Here is a 7491-nt window from a genome sequence, read left to right as displayed (position 1 = left end):
GGACTCTGATGCCCAATTACCCATCAGATTTGGACCAGTATTTATGAGAGATTTAATTAGTAATTTGATCGCTAATTAACTCAATTTGATTGAGTAATTATTTTTGGATCAAGACCAATTGAATTGGATTCAGTTGGGTTTGACTTGATTAGGTTAAATGTTGACCTAATCGCTAAGGTATTTTGGTCACTGATTTGATCAGAGGTTGGACTTAGTCAATTTATGATTTGATTAAGATTTTATTGAGCCTAATTAAGCCTAATTAAGTTAGATTTAACTTAGTCCAATTGTGCCTAACCTATTTTGATTAGGTTGGCTCAATTAGGTTGAAACCACCTTTTGAATTCTCTCCCTGCGCCACCTCACTCATCTGCGCCCATTTGAATTCACGAGAAATAACTTCTCATGAATTTTCTCCCACGTAGAAGCCTTCCACGCCCCTCCATTTGTGTGCCATTTGGATGGATAAAGATGATTGGTTGGCCATTCAAATTCAAATGAAGTTTGAATTTGAATGGGCAACCAACTCCATGCGCCACACCTTATCTTGTGCGCCACTTTTTCTACACGAGAAAGAGTTTCTCATGTAAACTCTCCATGCACAAGGGAGCCCACGCCCATCTCTTCTCACACCAAGAGTGGATAAGGATGGGTTGGTTGGCATTTGAATTCAAATTCGATTTGAATTCAAATGAGCAACCACCTAGCTTTATCCTCTCACGCGTTTAAGACGCGTCTTGCATTGTTTTAAAAAGAGATAAGAAGGTGGGGTGTGCGTACAAGATTTCTGAGAAAGAAAAGTGGGCGTGAGGAAGCTTTCTGCATGAATTTGAAAAGTTCAAAAATTTTGAGAGGAAAGAAAAGAAAGAGAATGGGCACAGAGTTTTCTGTGTGTACCTTAGGGTTACTGCTTAGGGTTTGGGAAGTGAGAAAGTGAGCTACGAGTGTCGTGAGACCACTGGATCTCAGGAAAAGATTCATCAACCTCTCAAGTACCTCTGCTGATGATTCAAAGTATCCGAAGCGTCGGCAGATCAAGATCGAAGGTGTTCGATCAACATCAACCGTCGAAAGGGTTCTGCCATGAACTAACATTCGTGAGGAGCCGATCAGATCGGGAGCTTCGTGTGGACGATCCGCAGAGGCCAGACACACTGTGTGGCTGTGTTGTGATGATCAGACTCTCTCGACAGTGATCAGATTGCGGTGATCGACTACCCGCACAAAGGTAATGTGTTCTGAACACATAACAGTAAAATATTTACTGTAGAAGTTTGAATTTCAAATTTAAATGTATGCTATATATATATATATATATCATATTTAGATCCTTGTGTAGGATTTATACATATTAATTAATTAGATTAATTAATAATTTTTACTGTAAAATAATAATTTTAAAAATATTTTAAAATTATCATTTTATCCCTGCACTAAAATTCACTTCAACATGACCTAATATAGCCCATGCTGTGAGTGTCACAAGCAGATATCAGTCGAATCCAGGCGAAGAGCACTGGACTTCTGTGAAATATATCCTTAAGTACTTGAGAAGGACTAAAGATATATTTTTAATCTTTGAGAATGGAGAACTCCAGATTCAGGGATATACAGACTCAGACTTTATGTCTGATATAGATGATCGAAAGTCGACATCTGGGAGTCTGTTCATTTGTAATGGTGGTGTAGTTAGCTGGAAGAGTTCCAAGCAGACGGTGATTACTGATTCCACCATGGAGGCAGAGTATATTGCTGCATCGAAAGCTGCGAAGGAGGCATTCTGGTACAAGAAGTTTGCCGTAGAGCTTGGAGTGATGTCATCGGATGCCATACCTCTTTACTGCAATAATAATTACGCTATAGCCCTAGCTAAAGAGTCAAGATCTCATCAGAAGTCCAATTACATCAAGCGGCGATTCCATTTGATCTGTGATTACCTCAAAAAGGGTTATGTCGAGGTCTAGAGAGTCAACTCCACAGATAATATGGTAGACCCGCTGACTAAGCCATTGGGTCAACAGAAGATCGAAGTCCATCTTGAGAAGATGAGACTTAGATATGTAGCCAATTGGCATTAGATCAAATGAGAGTTTGTTAGATGTGTGCCCTAGATGCCAGATCGGCTGACACATTCTTGTACAGATCTGAGGGCAAATTTGTAATTTTGACTATAAATGAATAAAAGAATTATTCTTCTATCACATTGTGTACACTGTGTCTGTGATACATCCTTTGAGTTAGTAGGAATGTTAATTCATATTTTTAAGAGTTGAAAATTTAAGGCATGAATTTACATAACTAACTCATAAACAGCTCCTGATCATAGGATTATTGCGAGGATGGTGATCGATCCGGAAGGTTGGTGTACGATCGCTTCCTTAGAGTAGATGTGTCTTGAGTCTATGGTGTGGAGACACCGGAGTAAGAGTATAGGTATTCATTGAGAACGAGAGTACTGAGCGTGACCATATCAAGCAGTCATAAGAAAGTCTACCTTCTCGTCAATGACTAGCTCGATGCTATAGTTGTGTGTCTAGTTCTTTGACCTGAGGTGCATCGATAGTTCATCTTGAGTGTGTTATAGTTTAACTACACCATACCTCGATCTTCTAGCTATTCGAAATCCTGAGGTGTATGTTGGCTGTAGCATATTCATTGTAGGAACTAGGTCGCACCAAGATGGAATCTATTAACGTCAGTAGATGAGAGGAGTAGTCCTATGATAATTGAAAGATCGAGTCCTTAAGTCTATGGCCATGGCAGAGTGAAATAATGGAAAAGAGTTTTTCATTAAGGTTTCACATCGGACTCGGATCGATCGATTAACTCATATGACTGATGTTGGGTTTGACGAGTTTACCTTAATCCTAATTCAGTCGGGACTCATGATAGAGAAACTCAATCACACAGGTAGCTGCACCGAGAGGTTCATCTTCAGTTCTAATAGATTGCCATCACATACTGCTAGGTGTTACTGGTGGATTTTGAGAGCAATTAGAATGATATTGATGATCGATCATTCTAATTATCTGAATCAGAAGAGTTCTGGTCCATCGAAAGGAGTTTCGATGATGTCGATGATGAGATCATGACATATCTCATTACCATACAGAATTGAACCTAACTGGGTCACACAAACAAGGGTTAGGATTTGGATGTCAACAATTGGGCTAACTCAATTGATTTGGATTAGATCCAATTAGCTTCAAGGAAATCATGCTAGCATATGATTGAGCCTAACTTTCTCCTCATGTAATCTTTTCTGTCTCTACTGAGCCAAATATGATTTGACTCATCCAAAGAACTTTGAGAAGATTTCTTTCAGTTTAAATGAAGCTTGTTTAGCTCAGAAAAGACTTGTCTTAATTCATGAGATGAATTTAAGACAACATCTGCTAATTCCTAGCACCTGTCAATTTTATTTTAGGACATCTGTCAAAAGTTGATATATGGGTCTTAAAATGAAGAGGGCTCATTGGAAGATTTTTGTGGAGTGTCTACATGCCAAAATCTAATTGAATTGGGTGCTATAATCAGATTATGGCATGAGTTCAATTGGATTAAAGTGGGCGCCCCAAATGAATAAGAACCAAAGAGTCCTGATAAACATGGACTCTTTGGCGCCACCTTGATTGAGCTTATCCAATGTTGGCGCCAACTTAGGAGAGAGGGTGGGGTTCTTATTTGATATGATCAGATGACATCACTCTATCAATCAAAAATTTTTCAAAATTTATTGAAATTTTTTGATTGGCTGAATGATGTGGCACTGCGCAGCATACAGGGTCTATATAAACCCTGCTGTGCCTAGGGTTTCGGGGAAGAAATTATTTTATGCACAAAATCCAATAGCTGCCACCCCCTCCTCTCTTCTCTACATCTTTTCTGCTCTCCTTCCTCCCCTCTTCATGACCAAAGAGTTGGACGTCCATCTGGCAAAGATCCAAGGCATGGTGATGCCTGGAACAGAAGGCTGCAGGACATCTTTGACAGGCTGCTGCTCCAACTTCAGAAGGAGTTCTGAAGTACTTTCAAATTAGATAAAGATTTGATTTTTGGAGCGTAGATTCACGAGAAGAAGATGTTTCAAATCCTGCCTAAGTGGATACTGATAGAGGCTAGACGCTTGTGTGGCTACATCAGAACCTCGGGCTGTGTAGAGATTATCTATAGGGTAATCAGATTACCCTTGAGGTACTTCTTCTTTCATCATAGATTTAGATTTAATTTTAGATTTTAAATATCAGATAATAAAATTAGATCTAAAGAATTAGATCTGAAATATGTAGGATAAATTTTTTTAAAATTATTCCATCCCAGATTTGATGAAATCTGGAAGATCCTACGAGGAAAAGCGATTTTCCCACCTTTACGGCGTACATCATAGTCAGCAATATTTAAAAAAACTACAACCGCATCATTATGGGGGAATTAAATCTCCTGGATATCTTTTTCAGTAAAGGTTATAGATTCTTCAGTTCTCTGTCGCTTGGATGGTCCGGTCGATCCACTGGCTGCTCCCCGTCGGGGTCCTCCAGAGATGGTGTTGATGATCTCGATTGGAGGTCGATCTTCAGACTGTTCTTTCCTCCTTGGTGGCTCTGGTTGTGGTAGGGCCTTCAGTCGATCTTTCCTACCTTCAGATCGATGTCGGATGAATCTATTGAGCCGACCTCGTCTGATGAGCTCCTCGATCTCATCTCGGAGCTGAATACACTCCTTCGTGTCATGGCCATGGTCACAATGATTGAGGCAGAACTTGTTAGGGTTGCACTTCTCGGAGTGTGTGCACATCCTTTTCGACCTTGGTAGCTGCTCCCTGATTTCCATCAGTACTTGAGTTTTTGAAGCATTGAGAGGGCGTAGCTGTAGAATCTTCCTAGAGGAGAGCTCCACCGAACTCTACGGTCCGGGCTTCTCTGCCTACGAGCTCGGGGGGAGTTCGGACATGCTTGTGTCCGGAGGAAGTTTGAGAACACGGTCGAGCTTCATTCGGCCCTTTTTCAGCTGCAGGCTTGCCGGAGTCACCCGCCTGTCGCTCCTTTGCGGCCTCCTCATCCTTCAGCTTGAAGTCTTTTTCTGCTTGGGCATATCCTTCGGCCTAAGCCAGCAAATCAGCGAAGTCCCTGAGATACTTCTTTTTCAAGAAAAATAGAAGGTCATTCTTTTGAAGACCGCTCTTCAGGACGGCCATTGCAACTAATTGGTCCAAGTTCCGGACCTCCAATGCGGCGGCGTTAAAACGGTTGACATAAGTTCGGATGGATTCTCCCTCTTTTTGCTTAATGTTGACGAGAGACTCCGAACCTCTCCAGGGACGTCGGCTGCTGACGAAATGAGCCACAAACTGATGGCTCATTTGATCAAAGGAGAAGATAGTACCCGACTTCAGTGTCGAGTACCAATTTCTTGCTGCTCCCTTCAAGGTGATGGGAAAGCTCGGCACAGGATGGCGTCTGGCGCACCATGGAGCAGCATCATTGTTCGGAAGGCCTCCAAGTGGTCAATCGGATCCGAGGTCCCGTCGTAGCTCTCAAATTGGGGGAGCTTAAAGTTCGACGAGATCGGTTCCTGCATAATCCTTTGAGAAAAAGGAGGGTCAGTACAGATATCCTCACCATAAGCAGGGGGAGCATAGTGGAGCTCTTCGATCCATCGGTTCATCTCTTGGAACCTTTGATCTAAGAGATCCTCTCAATCGTGAATCTCGAGGGTCTTCTGACAGAATGGAGGTAGGGACCCTCCGGGGGTAGAATTGTGATTAGACAGAGGGCTCTCCGCCCTCTGCTTCCCCTTTCCGAGGGATACAGGGCGACTGGCCCAAGTGAGCCGCCCGATCGCCGGCTTCTGAAACTCCGACGATGCTCTTTCCAGCCGCACAGATGTTTGCGGCTGCTGCTGCTGCTGCATGGCCTACACCGCTTCGGTGAGGCCCCTGACCTGCTGAACTAGTAGGTCGAACTGTTCCATGCCGACTGCCGTTGTCGGAGGAGGAGGAGCCTGAAAAACTGGAGACGAGGTCGGAGCCGACGGATCTTGCTGAGATCTGGCCATGGAGGCCGTAGATCGCCTGGTGGACACCTTTCGGGGAGGCATCAGGTTGGGATCTGACCGGAGAAGAAGAAGAAGATGTCGAAGAAGATAACCGGAGACAGTCCTGTTGAGTACTCCTTTAAGAACAAGGGTCCTGCGAAGACACAGACCCTTCTTCTAGCACCAATTTTGTTGGTGCAGAATTCTGCCGATGCCGGAGAAGCTGGAGTCGAGGGGATCACGATCGCCGTCGGGACCTGTAATAAAAGTCTAAACCAGAGTTGGGGGTGCTCCGGCAAGACCCTCCGATGCTCAAGTCAGTACTCTGCTTCAACAGAAATGGAGCATTCGAATGGGATGTTAGCAGAGTTTAGAGATAGTGCTTAGAGCTTAAGAGCTTTTCGAGAGCTTGAGAAAGCTCGAGAAAGCTTACCGAAACTGTTGCCTTATCTCGTTTTATAGTAGAATGCGGTATGGTCCTGCCATTAATGGTGCAAATAATTGAGGAGTTGTCAAATCATCAGGGGCTGTCAAATCGGCGTGGGTTGTCAGGTCATCAGAATTAACCCATGTCCTTGGTAGGGCAATGCCCTAGGGCGGTCGCATAGCATGCCCTTGACAGGACAACAGCCAATAGCGGTTGTACGACGTTTGGATGGACTGGCCGACTATATGTCGGTATTCGGCTGTCGGAACGTCGGGTGATGACTCGAAAATACCGTCGGCTGATCTGGTGCCTTGTGAAAGTCGGACGTCGGCTGCCACCCCCGACAGTGAGTCAGTGATATGGGTTCGGCCGTTCGGTCGGTTGGAAATAATATTAGTCTGTTTGACCGGCATACCTTCGGCCGGATATTGTCGACAGTCATTGTTGGAGTCGTCTGTCTGTTCGATGGGTAGAGTCGGGCATCGATCGGATTGGTCCGAGGATAAGTCGACGTACAGGGGTCAGTTGGTATATCCCAACAAGGACCATGCAATGGCTTCTTTCCTGTCTTGTGGTCCATGACCACCACCACATGGGCTAATCACTGGGAGGTCATAATAGTGGAGACCATAGAAGATTCAAACTTCTTCCTTGGCATCCAGCACTACTCAGTTGTAACTGAGATGGAGTCCGTCCATTATAGAAGTTCGTCTGGAATCCAATTCTGTTGTAGAAGTTCAGACGGAGTCCGATTCTTATAAGAGTCCGGAAGGAGGCCGCTTACTATAGAAGCTCGGATGGAGACCGGTTGCTGTGGAAGCCCGGATGAAGACTGCTTATTGTAGAAGCTCGGATGAAGATCGGTTGCCGTGGAAGTCCGGATGGAGTCCGCTTGCGATAGAAGTTCGGACGGAATTCGCTTACTGTAGAAGCCCGGGTGAAATTCAGAAGGCGGTCGACCACTGTAGAAACTTGAATGGAGTCTGATTACTGTAGAAATCCTGCTGCTGGAGAAGTCCGGACATTGACGA

Source organism: Elaeis guineensis, unplaced genomic scaffold (assembly GCF_000442705.2).
Source record: "Elaeis guineensis isolate ETL-2024a unplaced genomic scaffold, EG11 Super_Scaffold_1000045, whole genome shotgun sequence".
Taxonomy (NCBI): domain Eukaryota; kingdom Viridiplantae; phylum Streptophyta; class Magnoliopsida; order Arecales; family Arecaceae; genus Elaeis; species Elaeis guineensis.
Note: the sequence above shows the minus strand (reverse complement) of the source record.